At 34.7% G+C, this 24,922-nt stretch overlaps 1 long non-coding RNA gene across 1 annotated transcript; it reads left to right on the forward strand.

The window, feature by feature from the left end:
* Window positions 1–15,638: 15,638 nt before the first annotated feature.
* Window positions 15,639–17,027, forward strand: LOC113286266. Its single transcript, XR_003329193.1, has 3 exons — window positions 15,639–15,956; window positions 16,264–16,638; window positions 16,780–17,027. It is a non-coding gene; the product is annotated as an uncharacterized LOC113286266 (long non-coding RNA).
* Window positions 17,028–24,922: the final 7,895 nt, after the last annotated feature.

Consider the following 24,922-nt stretch of genomic DNA (forward strand, 5'->3'; position numbering starts at 1 on the left):
AGTTGCACAAAACCATCTTGAATCTTCCATACAATAACCAAGGCACTCTAAAAAGAAATAACATCAGATTGAAAAAAGGAACCCACCAACAAGGCACATCTGCCAAAAGAAACAATAACAAGAAATTCTGGAGAAAATCCAGAGCTTAAACGCCTTTCACAACACAACAAACTCATGGAACATTCAAGGAATTATGATAAATGAGAACTAGCAAAACCATTTCTAAAACAGGAAATTGTCTTTAACGGAAATAACAGGTCTAGAACAAACCCAAAGACTTCAAGGAAACAGGGGAAGTCACAAAACAACAACCACACCGGTAAGAAAACTTGGAAAAAGATGGGTTTATGTCAGTGTGATTGGGTTTACAGGGTTAAGAAGCATCTTTATCTGAAATGGTATCAAATTCAAGGTTTTATGAGGGTGTAGGAACAAAGGAGAGCTGCAGATACAAATCGGTACCATAAAGAGGAAAAGTTTATGAATTGAAAGGGGTTGAGGGTGTGAAGGCCCCAAATCATGGAGAGGGTAAAAAATATTATTGAAAATGAGATTTAACTAGAAACACAGCAGAACCAGGTAGAGGAGACGATGAATCGATGAAACAATAACAATCCATAGCCGCCATGTCTCTGATTTTCTTATCTTTCTCCGTAACACAACACAGCAGCGATATTAGTGATGAAATCCCATGACATAACGAAATAGAAGATTAGATCTAGCAATCAAAGCATTAATCAAGTGTGATTAGGCCGGCAGACTGGAGGAATTAGCCGAGGAACGATGGATCGGACATAATGAAATTTAGGGTTTTAAAAAAGCTTAAAAGTAAACCGGTTTGTAAAGGGAAAGCGACTCTCATTGAAAACGGGTTTCTCCATTGACTATCTATTTAGTTGGAAACTTCCTAATCAGTGTATATTCTTTTGTTCTAGTTAATTCAGTAATAATTATGTAAACTTCTAGCATACCGAAAGGATGGCAATGACTTAAATATGACTATCGATCACATATACAAATTATGGCGTTGGATGGAGGTCGAGGACGACTATGGAAAAACATAGTTCGAGACTGGTGCATAGGGGTGAGAATTTGGCCCGTAATCCGCGGATTTAACCGGGACCAACCGTTCATTTGCGGATGGACGTCCGGACCGTTCGTTAATGGGTTGGATGCAGGTGGAATTTTTGAAATCCAACGGATAACGGATCGGGTCGGATGCAACCTTGAAAATCCGTTGGACATCCATATCCGTTAAATTAAGGGCATTTATATAGTTCTAGAAAATACTATGGATCATTTAGGAATTTTTAAGATGTTTGTTTGGGGTGTTGTACATGACATTTTTATATTTGTATACATATATAGGATATGTAGGTTTTATAAGGAGTCATTTGTGTTAGCTTTATTTTCTTTACTATAAATTTTAACTAAAACAAATCCATTGGATTATCCGTATCCAATCTGTCCATCCGTGTATCCATTGGAGGCTAATCCGTTGGATATGAATTGGATGCGGATTCCAAATTTCAGTGCAATGGATTGGGTGTGGATGAGGCGAAAACCGATCCATACCGGCCCATGCTCACCCCTACTGGTGAACTGGACGAGAATTTATCCCATTGGACTCCAAAATCATTACCCAAAATGAAGCGGGTCATTGTACAATATTAGCTTAAATGGTTTTTTGTTTGGTTGTTACGGAAAATGTGTATTGCAAAACTTATCATTGATAAAATGTAGGAAAGGGCAATAATAAAGATATATGAGATACTTTACCCAGTATTAGACATATAGATCGACTTCCATACTACCATTTCACAAGATGCAGCAGAAAAAAAACCCAGAGGTAAACAATAATAGAGCAACGAATTTTCTCTAAGATGCATAAGTGAAATCAGGTGCCAAGTTACAAAATTTTAATTCATCTAAGATGCATACGTGAAACCAGATAGAAAGAACAAACCAAATGGTATGGGTCATATCCTAGTTGACATAAATATAGTGAAGGAAAAAGTGTATCCATAACATATCCAAAAAAAAACAAAAATCGTGATCTTAAGAAGAATAAAAGTAAACCAAATCAAACTGATGATGAAATGAAATGTAATAAGATGTGATGATCAAATCAACTAAATAACACGATTATATATAAAAACTATATTAAAAATAATTCTTATTATCTACAATACATATTAATATGTATGTAGGATCACAACCTAATACAAATAAAAATATGATTTTAATAAGAGAAATAATATAGAAATAACTTCATGATCAACATAAAAAATAAAATAAAGATACTATGAACATCTAACCAATCGAATAACACAAACTATGAAAACAAATTCATTCGAATAATATGAATATGAAAACTTGATCAATTCTTATTATTTTTAGTACGTATCAATATTCACTTTAGGATCATACAAAAACATAAATAAAAACATGATTGAATAGAATTAATCAGGAAAAAAAGAAGTTAAAATAAGTTGAAAATGATAATCAAATCAATTAAATTGCCTAAATCAAATTATGTACTCCACCAAAAATGACATAATAGATCTATAAAACTTGGATCTTATCGAATAGTTTGGATCATAAAATGGAAAAATCTTCTTCTTCACGGATCCTGATCCATTCTCGAGTTTTTTTTTCGGTTCTCTTCTTCACATTCACTTTCAAAGCTCTTGTTCTTTTAGTGTGGATTTAAGGGTACTCTCTCATTTCGATGATTATCAACCGAAGACCAAAAAAAATAATAATAATAATAATAATAATAATAAAAGTAAACATAGAAAAGATTGCATTTTTAGAGATTTAGTTTTTTCTTTCTGACTTTCTATTTGTCTCCCTGGGTTTTAGATGACGGGGTAGCTTTGGAATACAGCAAAATAGGTTTATAAGTTTTACACATGTATGAACTTGGGATTACAGTGTGGTAACCGGTTAAACCAACTCCAATGAGCGTACTAGTCATTAACTAGACCCATAAAACTAGTAACTAGTAATTCCTAGTTCGGTTGACCATGTGAAGTAATATCGATTTAAGTTATTCCTATTATTTGTTTATCCGTAAATTTGAGTTATTGTTATAAGTAAACCGCACAACCGAACAAAACCTAACGAAAAGTGATAAACACATTCTTGTGTCTGATATGATCTCAATTGTATATATTGTTAGTGCTCGATTTTGTATTTATTATGGCTTTTTTGTGTCTTTGTAGGTGTTTTTGGAGAAATAAGCTTTTGCGAGAAAATTGGCTCGAAAAGTGGTATTTGCGCTCGTGGGAGAAAATTACTATTCGGACTCTCAGTTTGGAAAAGGGGCATACAACTGTTAAGGGGCACTCCACTGTTATTTGCACCCCAGATGTGTTATTTACACCCAGTGGCTAAATGGAGTCCAGCGCTGGATAAGGGGACACCCTTTCTTCACCAACTCAAATTGAAATTGGCGGGAAATTTTATCTTCCCCCTGCGTGTTTTACTGGCAGAGTTGGATTCGACTTTTGGATGTGTTAGGTAGAGATTCAAATACGAAGCTTGTTTGTGTTGGATTATACTTGACTAAACAGGGATGGTATAATGGATTTAACGGATTAAATTGGCCTAGATAATCAGTTCTCGGCAAACAGGGAAGAAGAACTGCGTACTTCTGAAGCTGATATTTTGGAGAGTTTCAAGGGTTAATTTGCTGCGATATTCTTGTTACCTATTTAACGGATTAGTGACGTGATTGGGGAGTAGAAAAAGGAATCAAAATCTTCTTATATGTGGTAGTTATCTAAAATAGGGAGAGAAAAGCTATTTACGGCAACATGCAGATAATCTTGGTCCTGTTTTGATTACTTTAGAAGGTTATAGAGAAGATATTCCCTGAAAATAGATTCAACTCTATCCCATACGAAGAGTTTCAGTTGAAACATAAGCCGCAAAGAGAGTTTAGAAGGAAAGAAAATATCCGTAACTTGGTCGTGAAGAAGAAGAAAATTATCGAAGATTTCTTGGGAGATTTATCGACCTGTTGTGTATATATAGGCTTTGGTGAGGTCTACGAATGGGGACGAAGCCTTTCAGAGAATTTTAGAACACCACAGAGCTCTAGAGATCGAGTTTCAGAAAAATACAATATTCTGCTGCTGCTGCTGAAGAGGAAGAACACGAAGAACATTGACGCACAAGTATCTGTCGCAGAACACTATCGTTATTCAACAGCAGAACCCATCTATCGTTTATCAACAGTAATTGCATTAGGTCTTTAGCTACTGTTTCCTCTTTGTAACAGAGATTCTGCAACACCTTCACACTGTTGCGAATCGGCTGTGTTATCAATTTTTCACCTCCGTGTACACTTTTGAGCTATGAAAACATATTTTGAGAACATGGTTAATATGAGGAGCTAAACCCCATTGCTGAGGCGATAGAGGAAGCTATTTTTCCAACAAAAAGTGGTATATTCTTATTTATTTATTTATCACAATTATTTTTATGATTGTTTTGCCTTGAGTGAAAATTGTTTGAATGATTCTCGTTAAATAATTGTTATTTCTTTTGATAGAGCATGCTTGGACCTAGGTTTTTGATGTTCTATGCTTCGGATTTACACTTGTTATTTTGAGAATCTACTTGTTGCAATAGTTTAGAATCAAATTGAACGAAAAAATTGCATGAATATAAATATTGGATTAAATCACTTTGAAATTGGAAAATATTAGAATCTTAGCCTCAGTGTTCTTTTAATATTGATATCAACTTTGATTGAGTTTGCTATAATTTTTAGTGAGTTTTCTATTTTAATATTAGAATTTAAGTCTAATTAATATCCTTCACAAGTCTGAGAATCGAACCACTTTTACCACTATCTACAAATCCACAAAGGGGTTGGGGACTTGGTTCGGACCAAGAGGGAACATCCAAGGGTAAAAGAGAGAAAGAGAAAGTCAAGGGGGAGTAAAGGGATACTGACTAAGAAGCCAAGGGTGACTTAGTGAAAGGTGAAAAGCATAGGGTACCAAGTAAATCACCAACTTTTTCGCTCGTAAATCTGTGTGGACAAACTTGTTATAATTAATAGTATATATCGATCAACAGAAAATGTCATGTACCTCATTCGTAAACAAGTTTACTTAGACAATCTCAAAGATCAATATCCAAGAATCAACCTAGTATGTAACCAAACTGTACACGAATCAAATTCCAACAAAAACAAGTCTTATAATATATATCTCAATATATGAATTCACAAGAATAAATCTTGTAGGTTATGTACAGTTTGAGGTTGAAAACTAGGTTGTTTAACGTACTAATTATGATATTTTTATTATCAAAATAAACAATATAATGCGAAAAAGAAATAACACAAGACACCATAAAAAAATTTAATGAGGAAAACTACAATGTGCAGAAAAAACATGGGACCTAGTACGGAACTTGAACACCACATTAAGCCATTGTGAACACTAGCCTGCTATCATAATTCACACTGGAATGTGGTTGAGACTGAATTTACCCTACGAGAAATTCAGTTTAAGATGTGATCCTTACGTCTCTTGGATCTCAGAAGAACATATGCACTTGATTACCCTAGTTGACTCCTTTATGGGCCTAGGAGTATGCTTCAACCTATGTGAAGACTTTTAACTAATCTTCCTCTAACATGTAGCTCATTTTATTACCTTCATAAAGATATTAAATCAAGGTAATGGAAATTTGTTTGCTTATGAAGCATCTTAAAGGTAAAAAAAATATCAAGCAAACCTCAACAATTAGGATAACTTACTCTCTTCAAAAGATTGTAGAGATGCCTAATCGATTCTACCTCATAAGAACAATCTAAATAAATCAAAGAAGAGTTTAGGTATTTTTTTTTATGGAATCATAAAGTTTGGGACGAAGAGTACTTTGTGATTTCTACCTATCTTGTTCCTGATTTATAGTTCGAGAACTATAATAATCAATAATAACAAAATCCGGATAACAAATAACTATCATGTAAAAGATAGTCTGACCAGGCTTCACGAATCCCTAAGTGAAGACTTTAAAAGTCGTAACTTAATAAAATTTATCCAAAGGAAACCTAGAGGGAGACTCTAGATGCAACTAGGACGTATAAGTACCAGGATTGAGATTCTAGTATGCAGAGAGTCCTCTATTTATATTGATGAATGGGGCTAGGTAGCTTACAAATAGAGTTGAATTAGTGAACTTGTTTCCATGTTTACGACATATTTTGTCACCAAGCAAGCTTAAATTCTCCATATAGATTTATCATGGTGTCATATATTTTTCCAGGAGTATCTTGAAATGGTATTCTTGGGAAATCGACAACAATCCCACCAGGACCTTCATCAGAATTCAAATTAACAGCTTCTTCATCATTCATAATTCATCATTCAAATCTTTATTTTGAGTTTTATCATGCAATCCATCATTCTCATCCCGATTTTCAACATTCACTTCATTGTTAATTTCATCAGCCAACAACACATTTTTGTACTCAGTACCTAAAGCAAGTTGTAAGAATTCTGTTGTCAAATTTGTCATGTATTCAATTGCATTTTTAAGTCCTTTTGTTCGAAGAATGAAATCAACTTCAGATTTCTTCGATGACAAGTGTCTAGAAAGAAGACCAACTTTTGTTTCAAAAGATGACTTTGCAACTGTCATTTCAGCAAGTTTAGACTCTAGCTCTTATTATTGAACTTCATGATTTGTTATTTCAATTATATGGTTTTGATTCATCTGTTCAATCTCTGCAGAGTGTTTAGATTTAAGTGTTCTCAATTCTTCAACATTTGTAGCTTTCAAAATTTCTATCTGGATGGCCATATCATTATATTATTCTTCTAGCAACTCAACTTTTGACTTCTTCCTTGTTTGGTTCAGTAGTCCCTGTTCAATTAAAGTATAGTTTTCCAAAAAAAAAAAAATTGTGGCAGCTGCACATAAAAAAATGGATTGTATATTAACCCAAGGAATAAAAGTTTAACTAACATTTTTTGGATTTTAGATGAACCCCTTAAAGAAAACAATTAGGAATTCTAGAGTTTACCAAAGATAATGAACTCTATATACATAAGCATTGTTAGAGCATTGCTCGGTACAACTCGCAAGCGTTTCTATCTCAAGCTTTTTTGTCAAGTTTAGTTTTCAAAACTATAAGTCTTGATTTCCAGTCTACTTATAGATATGTCTCGGATTAGGACATAATGTGTAGTTGAGATTTAGATTTAACAGCGTTCATCGATTGAAGACGAAGAACTACTAATGGGAACTTTTGGAACTTCTTCAACAGAAGGTATGCGGAGACTTAAACTCATCTATCACTCAGAAGTCTATTTCTATTCAATCTCTTATTGAGACAAAAGTCGTATAGCTATATAGACATTACTTAATACACATTTGAGATTTCGAGCTGAGTTTAACTCGCTTACATATTTCTCGAAATATGTGCTGGTAAGCTTTTGCTTTAACCAATTTCATCTTTTATTCTTGATGAAAATCAAAAGATGGTCATGTGAAAATTGTCTGGTAACATCTTACATGATTTCTGTGAGACAGTCATTTGATGTAGATTCAGAATATTTCATATTGATTATTTGATCACTTGAAAGTTGCTTTGAAGATAATAGTTTGCGTGAGACATATATTCCAATCTTCCAAGAATGTTTTTATGACAATTAACCTTTGGTTGGATATAGCACAGTATCCGTATTGTTGCAAATATACTCCAAGTCCGGGAATTGAGTATGCGTACCAGTATGCGTATTGATTCAACAGTTGAAGCCCGGGAACTATAGTATGCATACTGATTTCAACTGAGTTCGGTCATGAACGACGGTATGCCCGTTTGCATACTAGCGAACAAGACCAAGTCCGGGAACTTAGGTATGCATACCTGTTTGCATACCTAAGTGGGTTATGTTCTAAAATCGGTTATGTATGTGTACATACTCATGAACAAATACATTTATATAATAAGGAATGCATATTTGCAAACTGTGGCTGTAATATTCATGAATTGATTCAGTGAATCAAAACAGATTTTGCTTCAATTGTGTCTCGTATACTTCTATGAGAATATATACAATTGAAAAACTCTATAACTAGTTTCATTTGAGTCATTTGAACTAGTTGTGATTTAGATGAACAAGGTTGATATGAAAGTGTTCATATGGCTAACTTTGGTTAACTATTGTTGAGCCAACTAAGTATACACGTTTAGGTACGGTTACCTCTATCTAAATGAAGGTACATTTCACATGCGTGTAACAAGCTAAGTCAATATAATGGTTGAAAGATATTAGCTTGAATCTAATCAGGTTTTCATCTAACAGTGGATATTGAATGCTTTATTACCAAGGTAACATTGATTGTAAACCCTGATTTGAAAACTATATAAGGGAGAACTCTAGCAACTGGGAAACCTAATCCCCACACCTTCTGTATGATACTAGTTGCGACTAGAGCCGATTCTCCTTTAACCTAGGTTTTTCCTAAAACCATTATAGCTTAACGACTTAAAGCCTTCATTGAGATTCTGAAGCCAGACCCAACTATTTTCTCTGTAGTTGCATGTTCTGATCTTACTTTGTTCTATCGTATTGAGTACTATGTTCTCTAAGATTTGATCGAGATTTAATCTCTGATAGGTAAGATAAAAAGTAATCACAAAGCTCTTCATCTCATTATTTCTGATTCCACAATATCTTGTTTCGCTTCCATACGATTAAGATTATTGTGAGGTGATTGATATTTCTAGGTTGTATATAATTCTGTATTATCAATTGGTTTCTGTTCACCTTGATTTATAAAAATACGAAATAAAAACTCGTAGGTATTTCTATGAGAGACAGATTGGTTTTTCAAGTCTTCAACTTTGGGTCGTAGCAACTCTTGGTTGTGGGTGAGATCAGCTAAGGGAATCAAGTGCGTAGAGTCCTGCTGCGATTCAGAGGCGTAAGTAACGCGACTATACCTTAATCAGTGTAAGATTGGTTAGGGCGCAACAACATTCCAGTCCGAAGTTAACTTGTAGTATGCTAGAGTCTGTAGCGGCTAAATATAGTGTGGTCTTCAAATATGGACTAGGTACCGGGGTTTTTATGTATTTGCGGTTTCCTCGTTAACAAAATTTCTGGTGTCTGTGTTATTTCATTTCCGCATTATATTTTCTATCTATATAATTGAAATATCACAGGTTTTGCGTAGTTCAATCAATTAGATAATCCAACCTTTGGTTTTTGATATAAATTTATTGACACTTGAACATTGATCTTTGGTACTGTTCAAGTTGTTTCTCATATTAATCCGGCTCACAGAATTCTATCTATTCGATTGCAGATTGATTTGAGAAACTGAGATATAACTCTTGGATATATTTTCCTTGATTGAGTCTGACTTTCTAGTTGATTATATTGGATTTATATTGGAGTTAGTCCATACAGATTACCTAAGCGAAATATTGGGTGTGGTTGTCATACCCCCACCTTTTCAATTGGTATCAGAGCAGGCAAACACGTCTAAGACCTCATAAGTCTGTGTTTGTAGCAATCTGAATCTATGGACAATAATATTATCTCTGAAAAATGCATCACTAGAGATAAAAGTTCCGTTTCTTTGAAATCTGTGAAAGAGAAAGACTTGTCAATCTCACATATAGATGAACATGCTGTTCACATGAAACAGACAGGTATCGATAAGTGTTACCCTGATTATCTTACTGACGAGTTTGACTTTGAAGTAGAAAGGGAAGCATCCCAAGAAAGTGCAGCGACGCTAAAACTTGTTAGAATCCAGGCAGTTGAAATCAATAGGATGAAACACAAAGTCAATACACTGGTTGGAATGGTGAAAGGTCGTGATTCCCAATTAAGGGTTCTTCGTGAGGAAAATGCTGATGTTTGCTGTTCCCGAAATTTACTCGAGGCTAATATCAAGGAAGATGCCCTTGAAATAGAACGACTTTTGACTAATCTCGCTATTCAAGATAAAGGTTATTCTGTGGAGTCCGTCATACCAACTACTTATGACTCGAATGTGATATTAGAAAATGTGACTAGTCCTAATCGTGTTTCTCTAATGAAAACAACTTAGAAGATAAACTGCAAACCCTTCTTATCACTAAAGAGGTGCTTGGTTATTCCACTGATCTCGGATTTGCCATATTTTAGGAAGGAAAAAATATTCTAATGATGTTACTAATGCTACACACTCTAATCATTCCGGTGATATGAAAGTATGTCTGTTTTGTGATTCAAAAGGACATGTTCAACGGAAGAGCAAACTGAAGCTGAATGACAATCACTTTGGTCGACTTCAACACACCTTAGATTTGATTCTCAAAGGTATAACTGACATTCAGATGTCTAAACCTATTGGTTTTAGTACTCACCCTGTGAATTCTTCCAGGAAATTCAGTTCAATATCCCCATCAAACGTTCGAGCTAATTTTAGTATTAATACAAATCGATCAAGAAGATTTCAGAAAAGTCCTTCCCAACCTAAAGTGAAGGATGATAGTCACGATGTGAGAAAGGTGCCAGTAGGAGGAAACAACAATGAAGATATGAAGGACAAATTTAATCTGATAATTGGAGGATACAAGGATCTGATCAACAGGTTGTCAAAATCCTCCATACAAACTTCTTCTGGTAAGGATTCAAATTTAGTCTCTTATTTTGACGACAGTAAATTTTATAATACCCTTTCACATAAAAAAGGGTTTCCTACAAAATTTTGAAGAAGAAAGAGGATTAACCATGAAGAATATTCAGTTGATGAGCATAAAGCTCATACTTGTGTTAATTAATCATAAGGATTGAAATCTTACTCATGAGAAATCATTTTGAGTAAGATGAATCAATAAACAGGTATGTCTGCTGGCAAATCTATCCTCTTTTTGGTTAGGCTACTCTCTAATCGGTGGTTAGCTAGAATTTTGCCTACAAACATTGCTGCACAAGTATTTTAATTAAAAAATATTAGTTTTTTTTTTGAATCTTTTGTTTTCTCGGATTGTGTTACTTTTGTGCTCTAAATTTTTTTCCTATGAGACTATAAAATTTATTGAGCCAAAATGAACTGTGAAAGAAAATTTTCACGTTGCAAAACTTTTGTTGTATTCTTTTAAGTTTTGTTTTGGGGACCATATTGGTTTTCGTACGGGTATCCATGTTGACTTGTCATGAACCAATTTTTAGAAACCTTAAAGTCCTTCCCTAAGAAATCTTTAAATACCAATCCTATTGAGTCACGTACGCCTACTCTAGGTTATTCTTGTCAAGAATGTCCTCACCTTCTCGCTCCTGTGATTTTGCAAGAGGTTTTCTTGATAAAGGTATTGGTTTCGAGTCTAAATGGAGGAAGAAAAGAACTCTAGTAGATGTTGATGATATCAAATATCAAAATCCTGAAGATTATGATGATGTCTCATGCTACTATGCATATACTCATCAAGATATAGAGCATGAGGATATGGTTTCTGCTGAAGTGGTTCATGATTTTCTTAAACACTTTGAGGAAGCAAAATTGCAACTCGTTGATACCATGAAAGGTCTCGATCTGTTAAGAACTAAGTTGAAAAAGGTTAACTATGACCTTGTTCTCATGAAGATACATGTTAAAGATCTTCTCAATGTTGATATATTCTCGGAAGAAGCAGTGGATGCTGTCAATCACAAGCTCAAAGGTCTCAAGACTCGTGAGGGTTCCGGAAAAGCTCATTGATTTCATTTCTTGATCGGCTTTGATGGTCTAAGAGTTTTCGTTTTTGTTTTTAGACTTTTTGTTCTTTTTTTGAAACTTCTTACGAGAATTTATTCTTATGTTTTTAATAATGATAACTAGGGTTTGGAGTAGCAATTATTTTGAGTACACATTCTTATTGCCAACGATTTTCATCTTGTAATGTTTTTAGATTTATTTATATAAATTCTAAAGTTTATTTGGAAGATGATTTTGCATTATTTAATCTTTATTGGTTTTATATATTGCAAATAATGTTTTGGGATATGTATGTTTACGTTCGTGAACTATGATCGTCCCGTATATGTCAAAAGTTAAGTCTATTATGTCATAATGCAAATATTGATGGAAAATAGAATGAACTTATGATGTCAAAGATTAAGTCTATGATATCATTATGAAAATATTGATGAAAAATAGAATGAATCTTTGAATATTCGGCAGTATTGATCTTTCCTTGATCCACTTCGATGTGAAAGTACTTTAAGGCTCCGTAAATTATCTTAAGTTGAGAATTTCCAATTAAATTAATCATTGAGGTTTCTTTGTGGTTAATTTAGTTGAGTTTGTTGGATACAAATTCATGTTTATGTGATTTGTCAATGTCCAAAGAAATCCTTGTTTTCTTGTAAATGTAAGGTCGCTCTTGTTGTTCTTTCGGGAATGGCATTTTATGAGGGAGAGTTCTTAATTAAACTTGTGTTTAATTTATAAATATTTGTGGGGAGTGCAGCTGTGGAATATGGTAGGAGTTTTCTTGTATCTTTATAAACTCCTTGATGAATACACTAAGTTTCGACTATGTGAAATCATCGAAACAAAGTTGATATGTTCTCTTTTATTCATGAAGTATCTCTATGAGAATTTCGTTATGATCCCGCTAGTTTTCGTACCTTTTCAAATTTATATTTACAAAAAGGGGCAGAACTATTTTGTAGTTCACACTACATATACATATGGTTTACGAATCATTATGTAAGGGGGAGTGGTTTTCATTGTGAGCTAGAGTATTGACTAAGGGGGAGTGATACATATCACTATAGTATTATTTTCAAAGTTGTGATACAATTGAACTTTTATGTTGTGTAATAATACTTTGACACTATATAATAATGATAGAGAACAATTGTTTTCTTATTGTTATGGCTGAGGATCTTTAACAACTATGATGCTGAGTTGAACACATTGAGAATCACTGGAGTACTTGGAAGTGACGAAGTTTTCGAGTAATGTTGAAGAACCATGGAAATCAAGCATTTGGATGAGAAGCTACAAAGTTTATTTATATTGTAATCCATATGTATTGATAGTTTTGTCACTAAAATTGACAAAGCGGGAGATTGTTAGAGCACTGTTCGGTCGAACTCGCAAGCATCTCTATCTCAAGCTTGTTTCTCAAGTTTAGTTGTAAAAATTATAAGTCTTGATTTCTAGTCTAATTATATATATGTCTCGGGTTAGGACAGGATGTCTAGTTGAGCTTTAAACTTCACGACGTTCATCGATTGAAGACAAAGAACTACTAAAGGGAGCTTGTGGAACTTCATCAACAAAAGGTATGTGGAAACTTGGACTCATCAATTACTCAGAAGTCTATTTCTATTTTATTTCATATTGAAACAAAAGTCATATAGCTATATAGACTTTACTTTATACACATTTGATATTTCGATCATAGTTTAATTAACTCGCTTGCATATTTTAGAGCACTGCTCGGTCGAACTCGCATGCGTTGCTATCTCAAGCATGTTTGTCAATGATAGTGATCAAAACTATAAGTCTTCATTTCTAGTATACTTATAGATATGTCTCGGACTAGGATATAAAGTGTAGTTGAGCTCAAGAACTCCATGGAGATCATCATAAAAGACGAAGAACTACTCAAGGAACTGGTGGAACTTCATCGACTAAAAGGTATGTGGAGACTTGAACTTATCTATCACTCAAAAGTCTATCTACTCTATCTCCTATCTTGAGACAAAAGTCGTTTTGCTATATAGACTTTGATTATACACATTTTCTATTTCCAGCCGAGTTTATCTCGCTTATCTATTTCTCGAAATATGTGTTGGTAAGCTTTCGCTTTGGCCAAGTTCATCTTTACCTAGTGACGAAAGTCATGTTATGTTTCAATCACTTGAAAATGGCTTTGACGAAAAATAGTTTGTGAACAACAACTATATAACGTCCTCTAAGAATGTTTCAATGATTGAAATGAGAGTTTAGAATATATAACCATTGTTGGATATAAGCATTGTGTGGTAACACATACATGTATAAGTCCTTATTCCTTGAACCAAAGTATGCGTACTTTGTTGATCAGGAAAACCGGAAACGGAGTCCGCGTACTGTCGGAGGTTCTCTTCCCGAGAATTTCTGGTGGAGTTTGTAAACTTTTACAAACTTATTTCAGGTACTTAAGTCCACGTACCTAGTCCGCGTACTTAGGTTGGTTATTTCTAAAAACGATTATTCGTGAACTTATACTTATATTATCTATGGAATGCAAGTTTGAAAACCGTGGCTATAAAGTTCATGAGTCGATTCGAGAAAATCAAATCGTTTTTGCTTCGATTGTGTCTTGTATACTTCTATAAGATCTAAGCAATTGAACAACTCTCTTACTAGTTCATTTGAGTCATTTTAACTAGTTATGTTAAAGAAGAATATGGTAGATATGAAAGTGCTCATATGGCTAACCATTTGGTTAACTACTATTGAACCAAGTAGATGTACATGTTTAGGTACGGTTACACAAACCTAAAACATGCATTTCATTTGTGTATAACAAGCTAGGTTTTCGATCTAACGGTTAAAAGATATTAGCTTGAATCTAATCAGGTTTTCATCTAACAGTCAATATTGAATGCTTTGTTACTAAGCTAACATTGATTGCAAACCCTTATTTGAAAGACTATATAAGGGAGAACTCTAACAACTGGGAAATCTAATCCCCACACCTCCTATGTGATACTAGTTGTATTAGATAGAGTCGATTCTCCTTTAACCTTAGGTTTGTACCGAGACCCTGTAGGTTAACGACTTTGAAGACTTTATTGGGATTGTGAAGCCAGACCGATATTACTTTCTTGTAGTTGTGTGATCTGATCTTGTTGATATTACAATTGTAATAATTGGCTTGAGATTGATATCTCCGATAGGCAAGATATAAAAGTAATCACAAACATCTTCGTCTCATCGTTTGTGATTCCACAATATCTTCTTTCGTCGCGTCGATTAAGATTATTGTGAGGTGATTGATAATTCTAGGATGTTCTTCGGGAATATAAGTCCGGGTTATCAATTGGTTCCTGTTCACCTTGATTTATCATAAGACGGAACAAAACTCGTAAGGATTTTTTCTATGGGAGACAGATTTACCTATTACCGTAGACTTCTCTGTGTGTTACATATTTGTTTATTACAGTCTTCGACTTTGGGTCGTAGCAACTCTTAGTTATGGGTGAGATCAGCTAAAGGAATCAAGTGCGTAGTATTCTGCTGGGATCATAGACGTAAGGAGCGCAACTATATCTTGAATTAGTGTGAGATTGATTGGAGTTCAACTACAGTTTAGACTAAAGTTAGTTTGTAATAGGCTAGTGTATGTAGCATCTTAATACAGTGTGTGTTCAATCTGTACTAGGTCCCGGGGTTTTTCTGCATTTGCGGTTTCCTCGTTAACAAAATTTCTGGTGTCTGTGTTATTTCTTTTTCGCATTATATAATTTATCTTTAATGAAAATTAAATAAATAACCCTACTATCTATGGGTCTTCATAAATGCCCTTATCCATTATATTAATACCCCAAATCTAAAACCAAGAGAATTCAATTAATTATATTTCCTTCGATGCCCCTCTCAGAATTTAGTGTTTTCTTTTGTTTTCCAGATCCGAACGAATCGAATCAAACGATCCCTCTTCTCTTTTTTCTTTTTTGGGCATCACCACCACCCCCTCTGCCATTACCATCACCTTACCGTCGCCACCATCCCCATCTCTGCCACCACCACCACCACCACCACCGTCTTTATCCCGACCACCGCAACCACCACAACCATCTTTATCTCCTCTATCAACTACATTTTAAAATTTCAGAGAAAAATATTTTCTTGGTCGTAAATCAATTTCATATTCAAAATCATCATCAACAGTTTATATTCTTCTTTTTCCTCCTATACTCCTCATCGTAAGAGTGATTTCCAAGGTCAGTTGAACAAGTAATTCAGATTTGTAATTTTATCAAAGCTTAATAACTAAATTTGGAGCCGAATTTTAATTGATCTCTAAAAGAGTTATCAATCTTGCTTGTTTTAGGTTTTTGATTTTAGAGATTTGAAATCAAAAATCAAATCACAAACTAAAAATTTCAGATTCAAAGATTTTCCAACATGATTTTGGTTTATATTTGTATTGAAAATCGACTTGAGATTATTGTCATTGAAATAGGTATGATTCTGCTTTCTTTTAGGTTTTTGAATCTGATTTTGGTGTATATATTTGATTCATTACAGTAAATAGGGGTCCTGAATATATTCAGTTTAAGTGTTGGATGAATGTTATTGTTATGGTGGTGGACGCTTGTTCGCACTGGAGGTGATATAACGACAGTTAAGGTTGGTGTTGTTGTTTGTGGGTGGAGGTGGAATTGGTAAAGTTGGTAGACTAGCATGTGGAGGCGGAGTTTGGAGATGGTGCTAGTTATGGAATTGTGATTGAAGTTGGTACATTCTGTCTTGTTTTAACCACAAGCTGTGAACTAGAACTATGGTGTATGTCTATTTTTGAGAAATTAAGTAGACTGGAATGGTAATGCAAGCGTTTGATGAATCACATTCATAAATTCTTGTTGTTTGGGATATTTTAATGGTGTCGGTACTTCTACATAGGTATTCACTGGCACTTCATTCTTCATGATTTAATTTGTCACTTTTTTATTGGATTTCCAAGTTAAGGCTATATGGTTGGGAATCAGTAATATCAACTGTTTCAAATTTGTACTTACTTAACATCTTTTCCTTTTTGCTTAGTTCTCGTATATGTGGAAGGAAAGTGGGCTCCTGAAGGTTCTGTTGCTTTTGGTGGATTAGAGGATATTACCATCGGAAAATATATGTGAGACATTGTTGTTGGGATCGTACATATCCATACTCATGTATAGTATTAATTTTTAACGTACGTTATATGTAACACCAATTCAAAGATGATTTTTACTTACCGATGGTTGCACTGGACATATTTAATCTTTCCATATCAATTTAATAATATATAGTATTACACGCGAAGTGCAGCAGTTGCTGTTCATTAGTATAAAATGCAGGATTATGGTTATAATATTACCAATGATTTTTACTTTCCGATAGTTATGAAATGCTTTTCATATGGTTAGCTACTTGTTTCTAGTGAAGATTTTTCATTTTCATTAGTATCTATAGTGGATTTTATTTATTTTTGTGGCGGAATTGATGCTGCAGTAGAGGTGATAGTAATAGTTGCAGTACTGGTGTTGGTAATGGCTGTTGTGCATGTGGTAATGCTGGTTTTTGTTGTACTAATGAAGGGGCGTTGCAGTGTTATGAATCCAATGGCATCAAACTAGATGAAATTCAGCCTTATCTCTTAACAAACTAGATGTGCATTAGTACTGATGCCGGTGTTAGTGTTTGTAACAGTGGCGGTGGATGTTTTAGAATTATTGTTATAGAATTTGGTGGTTCACTGGATTTTGGTTGTGTATTGGTGTTGGACTGATGGTATTGTCGGTACTACTGGAGGTGGTTTGTTGTTGGTGTTAGTGGTGGAGCAAGAAGGAAGTCTGCTCTTGGTATGTTTAACCAACTGTTGACACCACTCAATTAGTATTATTACGATTATGTATATAGAAATCGATATAGTTGGCACAAATAACAGGGTATATGCTATTTGAAATTGTTAATCGGGTTGTTATTTGGTTCTTATTGTTTTCGGTGTATATTGCAGGTATGTAAGAGATGATCATTTTCCTTTTTGTGGTTGCATTTGTTGATGGTGCTTCAGTTCTTGATCCTCCAAACTATAAGGTATCTCTCAAGATGAATCTGTGGTGCAATGGTAGCACAACTGACTCCACGTCAGAAAATGCGTGTTCGATTCACGTCAGGTTCATTAATTTTAGTGTATCAATTTTTGGGATCAATTTTGGTTGTTGACACCAGATTTTGGGATCAACTTGGGATGTTGACACCAGAATTTGGGATCAATTCTGGTTGTTGACGCCATTTTTCTCTTCTTCTTATTTTCTGATTTTTGTTTTGGGGATCAACTTCGGTTGTTGACACCGGAATTTTGGATCAACTTTGGTTGTTGACGCATATTTTTTTCTTCTCATTTTCTAGTTTTTGTTTTTGGGGATCAACTTCATTTGTTGACACCAGATTTTGGAATCGACTTCGATGGTTGACGCCATATTATTATTTATTTTTTCTTATTTTATGATTTTTGTTTTGGGGATCAACTTCGGTTGTTGACACCAGATTTTAAGATAACTTCAGTTGTTGACGCCATATTTTTTTTTATTTCTTATTTTTTGATTATTTTTTTCGGGATCAACTTTGGTTGTTGACATCATCAGTGACGGCGGTGGAGTGGTGGCGTCGATTGTGGCGGCGGCGACGGAGATGGTGGTGGTGTTTCGGTGGTGGTGGTGGAATATTAGTGGTGGCGGTGGTTGTTTGGTGGTAGATTAATGGTGGTGGTGGTGCTAGTGGTAGCGATATGGTGGTGGTGGTGGAAGCGGCGGCGGTGGTGGTTGTTTGGTGGTAGATTAATGGTGGTGGTGGTGGATATGTGGTGGTGCTAGTGGTAGCGATATGGTGGTGGTGGTGGAAGCGGCGGCGGTGAAGTGGTAGAGAAAGAAATTTGTTGTTTTTTGAAATAAAGAAAAATATTATATGGGTGAGGGTATTAAGGTAACCTAATTTTAAATGGATAAGGTTTTTAAATGATATGGGTATATATATTGTTGTATAAGGGTATATTTATTGGGTGTTAAAACTACGGGTATTTAATTAATGTACCCCTTGTAAGGTCTTTAACGTGTCTGCCTGCTCTGATACCAATTGAAAAAGAGAGGGTACAACAACCATACCCAATATTTCGATTACCAATCTGTATGGACTAACTCCAATATACTTTCAAGAGAATCAACTAGACTCAATCTTAATAAAGTACGTTAAAGAGTTATATCTCTCTTTCTCGATTCAATTCTTACTCAAGCAAATAGAAATCTGCGAGTCTAATTGAATACAAGAGAAATCACTTGAACGGTACCAAAAACCAATATTCAAGGATCAATCAATTTCAATCAACAACCAAAGGTCGGATTTCCCAATTGATTGATTCAAACACACAACCTGTGATATTTCAATTATAAAGATAAGGGTACATTAATTAAATACCCAACATCAGCTAAGAGTCATCCTTGTGAACTTCAAAGTCCTGAAGTTTCTAAGAAAAAACTCCGTTTCTAGTCCTTTGACTGAATCTGCATTTGACTGGGAAAAATCTCTTGATGAACAGTTGGATGATCTTTCAGATGACAGTAATTCATAAGGAGGACAAAGTATTGATGAGGAAGTCTCTCAATATATCAAGCCTTTTGACCATGCTTTGAAAGAAAAGAAGTCAACTACATGCTTGAGAAAATACATGGTATCTCTCTGTCAAGAAAACAGAAAACTGAGAAAACTCTTTAAAGGGTAAGATTGTGGATATAAACTTTTACAATCTATCGTTAAAGATCGAGAAGAAGAAGTACGATCAAAAAGGTCCGAGTGTGACAAACTTCTTTAAAATATCTTTTTGTTGAAAGAAAGACTTGCGGAATTTGAAGCAAGATATGGCTTTAACAAACATGTTTTAATGACAGAGAACACAGTCTACTCGCCAGAGAAAAATCGTTGGAGACTGATCTCACTACTGTTCTTAATAAGACAAAATCACTAGAAGAAAATCTGAAAAGATTTAATTCTAGCTCTACAAAATTATCTTCTATGCTTGGAGCATGTAAAGAACATCGTAATACACGTGTTCTGGGCTATAAGGGAATAGACGCTCCAAGCACTGGTAAGATTAATTTTGTTCATGCTAATGAAAACTCTTCATGTGAAAAAACTCTTCAAGCAGCCAACAGTCCTAGAAACAAGGATTTTGCTTCTTCAAAATCTACTCGCACGAAAACAGTGAAGACCAAGTCCTTTAAATGCTATTATTGCGGAAATAAAGGACATCTTGAACGAAGATGTCGTTTTCGAGTAAGGAATGAAAAACTTCACAACATTCTTGTATGGGTGTCTAAAGAAGTTATTAAACCTGTTTCTCATCCTAGTGGAGTAAAAGGCATTGTCGGCAATCAAGATGAATATTGTGATAAGACATTGCTTGATTGTGATTTTGAGACTAAAAACGCCTACAATAGCAGAAGGAAGAACGACAGAAGGACAACTGACTTCTTAAATAACTCTGAGGAGAGAAAAAGACATAGGAGAAAGAAAGAAAAACCAAAATCCTCATCTCATTCTAAAGAAGACAGTAAACCCGAGGTGTCTGCTCCAGAATTCATTCATATCAATAATCGAGTCTCGGAGCTCAAGATCAGCATAAACAGACTCACGCGGAGCATCAAAAAAAAACAAGGAAAGCAGCAAGCTCAGGTAATCCTTGTTCCCCTCTGGCTAAATCTTCTTCCTCTAATTCTAATGATTTTTCTGAAAATCCTCAAGAAGGAAGATAGAAGAAGTCAATATTCTTGATGAGCAAATTGTTCATCAAAATACAACTTGACTACTCAATATAGCATCCTTCTTGTAATATGGAAGGATGCTTATAATTCTCAAGAAACCTATATGTCTTCAGAAAGTAGTTGTTGTCTTCTTTTTGTTCAAAAAATAGTGATCATTGAACTGTTGAGCCTTGCTCCAGTACTTTACATGATGTAATTTGATCATTCACTCTTGAGTATAATTCCTTGTTGATTGCATTTGTTTTCGACGATTCTCTTATGTTCCCTCGAACTAAGAAAGTCTTCCCTTTATTCTTGGGTATTAAGATCTCTTCTAAATTGTGCTCTATTATTCCTTGGTCTCGTACCAAGACTGTAACCATAAGTGCACATTCACTGGACCCACACGGAACGTATACGAATATCACTAGGGTTTCCTAAGAAACACTCATATATATATATATACATGTATCATGCTCAGCTTTGGTACATATACGTTATGTAACGTCAAAAGGTTCATCTGATTTCTGTGACACAATGGATGGATGAAACAAGGAAGACAATGATGAGAAAGGCAAGCCTATCGAGTTTCACAAGAACCGTGTTTTCATTACCTGCTATCATGCTGTTGATCATGAAAACAAGCTACCAGTTCAGATGTCATCACATCTGGTCGGAAATCTTCTTCGATATTTTGAGGTCGTTCGTGAACAACTCGGAATTGCAACCAGGAATCTTGATTTTCTGAAAAACGAACTGAAGAAAGCAACTGATGAGATTATTCTTATTCAATCTCTAGTTGCTGGTCACGGTTAATGTTTTGTCAAATCATGTTCTTGAAAAGTTATTTTATCTAGTAAATCTTCGGATAACAATTTTATTTTTTTATTTTGTTTAGAAGAATAACTAGAGTTTGGAATAGCCATTATCGTGATTACACATAGCTATGTCCAACGTTTTCATCTTCATGTTTTTAGGTTTGATTGTTTAAATTCTAAAATTGTTTGGAAGATGATTTTTGCAGTATTAATCTTTATGGTTTTATATATTACAATTTATTATGGGATATGTGTGTTTGCGTCCGTGAACTATGATTGTCCCATACCTTGTCAAAAGTTAAGTCTTTCACTTGCAACAGTTAGCATACAAGTACGCATACTGTGCTACCTCCGTGGACGTAGGCCTTAGTGCTGAACCACGTAAATCATCGTCTTATTTACATTCTTATGTCGATATGCATGACTGAATTTTTGACATTACAAAGGTTTGAAGCCTATTATATGTCATTATTGATGGAAGATAGGATGAACTTTTATTTTACGAGGATTATGTCTATTGTATGTCATTATGCAAATAGCGATGGAAAATAAAATGAATCCTTATCTATTCCGTAGTATTGATCTTCCCTGATCCATATTTTTATGTCTATACTGTGCGTCTCCGTAAGTTCTCTTATGTTGATCATTTCCGATTAGATTAATCATGGGTTTTCTTGTGGTTAATTTAATTGAGTATTAATTAGATTCAAATTCATATTCGTATGTGACTTGTTATGTCCAAAGAAAACCTTCTTTTCTCGTGAAATTAAGGTCGCTCTTGTTTTTCCTTGGTGAATGACATTTTATGGGGGAGAGTTCTTAATTGAACTTGTGCTTAATTTTCAAATCTTTGTGGGGAGTGAGGTTGTGGAATATTATAGGAGTTATCTTGTATTTTTATAAACTCTTTGATGAAAGCATTTAGCTTCGGCTTTATGATTGCATCTAAATAAGTTGATATGTGCTTTCTTTTGGTCATGAAATGTCTCTATGGGAATTTTTATTAGGATCCTGTTTTCGTACCTTTGCCAATTTTATTGACAACAAGGGGGGAATTAATGTGTAGTTCACACTACAAATACATATGGTTTTCGGATCATTATGTAAGGGGGAGTGGTTTCCATGTGAGATGGAGTATTGACTAAGGGGGAGTGATACATATCACCATAGTATTGTTGTCGAAGTTGTGATACAATTGAACTTTGATGTTGTACAATAATACTATGACACTGTATAACAATGATTGAGAATTCTTGTTTTCTCATTGTTATAGCTACGGATTTTCAACAACGATGATGCTAAACTTACAACCTTTGGAATCATTGGAGTACTTGGAAGTGACGAAGATTTCGAGTAATGTTGAAGATTAGGCATGTGGAAGAAGAGCTACAAAAGTTTATTTATCTATTTTTTGTATTCCATATGTATTGATAGTTATGTCACTAAAATTGACAAAGGGGGAGATTGTTAGAGCACTGCTCGGTCGAACTCGCATGCGTTGCTATCTCAAGCATGTTTGTCAATGTTAGTGATCAAAACTATAAGTCTTGATTTATAGTCTACTTATAGCTATGTCTCGGACTAGGATATAAAGTGTAGTTGAGCTCAAGAACTCCATGGCGATCATCATACAAGACGAGGAATTATTTAAGGAACTGGTGGAACTTTCATCGACTAAAAGGTATGAGGATACTTGAACTTATCTATCACTCAAAAGTCTATCCACTCTATCTCCTATCTTGAGACAAAAGTCGTTTTGATATATAGACTTTGATTATACACATTTGCTATTTCGAGCCGAGTTTATCTCGCTTATCTATTTCTCGAAATATGTGTGTGTAAGCTTTCGCTTTGGCCAAGTTCATCTTTACCTAGTGACAAAAGTCATGTTATGTTTCAATCACTTGAAAATGGATTTTACGAAAAATAGTTTGTGAACAACAACTATATAACGTTCTCTAAGAATGTTTCAACGATTGAAATGAGAGTTTAGAATATATAACCATTGTTGGATATAAGCATTATGTGGTAACCCTAAACGTATAAGTCTTTATTCCTTGAACCAAAGTATGCGTACTTTGTTGATCAGGAAAACCGGAAACGGAGTCTGCGAACCCAGTCCGCGTACTGTCGGAGGTTCTCTTCCCGAGAATTTTTGCTGGAGTTTGTAAACTTTTACAAACTTATTTCGGGTACTTAAGTCCGCGTACCTAGTCCGCGTACTTAGGTTGGTTATTTCTAAAAACGATTATTCGTAAACTTATACTTATATTATCTAAGGAATGCAAGTTTGCAAACCGTGGCTATAAAGTTCATGAATCGATTCGAGAGAATCAAATCGTTTTTGCTTCGATTGTGTCTTGTATACTTCTATAAGATCTAAGCAATTGAACAACTCTCTAACTAGTTCATCTGAGTCATTTAAACTAGTTATGGTAAAGAAGAATATGGTAGATATGAAAGTGCTCATATGGCTAACCATTTGGTTAACTACTGTTGAACCAAGTAGATGTACATGTTTGGGTACAGTTACACAAACCTAAAACGTGCATTTCATTTGTGTGTAACAATCTAGGTTTTCGATCTAACGGTTGAAAGATATTAGCTTGAATATAATCAGGTTTTCATCTAACAGTGAACATTGAATGATTTGTTACTAAGCTAACATTGATTGCAAACCCTGATTTGAAAGACTATATAAGGGAGAACTCTAGCAACTCGGAAGCCTAATCCCCACACCTCATGTGTGATACTAGTTGTATTAGATAGAGTCGATTCTCCTTTAACCTTAGGTTTCTACCGAGACCCTGTAGGTTAACGACTTGAAGACTTCATTGGAATTGTGAAGCCAGACCGATACTACTTTCTTGTAGTTGTGTGATCTGATCTTGTTGTTTCTATCGTATGGGTATAATTGTAATAATTTGCTTGAGATTGATATCTCCGATAGGCAAGATATAAAAGTAATCACAAACATCATCGTCTCATCGTTTGTGATTCCACAATATCTTCTTTCGTCGCGTCGATTAAGATTATTGTGAGGTGATTGATAATTCTAGGCTGTTCTTCGGGAATATAAGTCCGGGTTATCAATTGGTTCCTGTTCACCTTGATTTATCAAAAGACAGAATAAAACTCATAGGTATTTCTGTGTGAGACAGATTGATCTATTATTGTAGACTTTTCCGTGTGATACATATTTGTTTATTACAGTCTTCGACTTTGGGTCGTATCAACTCTTAGTTATGGGTGAGATCAGCTAAGGGAATCAAGTGCGTAGTATCCTGCTTGGATCATAGACGTAAGGAGCGCAACTATACCTTGAATTAGTGTGAGATTGATTGGAGTTCAACTACAGTCTAGACTGAAGTTAGTTTGTAATAGGCTAGTGTCTGTAGCATCTTAATACAGTGTGTGTTCAATCTGTACTAGGTCCCGGGGTTTTTCTGCATTTGCGGTTTCCTCGTTAACAAAATTTCTGGTGTCTGTGTTATTTCTTTTCCGCATTATATTGTTTATCTTTATAATTGAAATATCACAGGTTGTGCGTTTGAATCAATCAATTGGGAAATCCGACCTTTGGTTGTTGATTGAAAT

Source organism: Papaver somniferum, chromosome 6 (genome assembly GCF_003573695.1).
Source record: "Papaver somniferum cultivar HN1 chromosome 6, ASM357369v1, whole genome shotgun sequence".
NCBI lineage: Eukaryota > Viridiplantae > Streptophyta > Magnoliopsida > Ranunculales > Papaveraceae > Papaver > Papaver somniferum.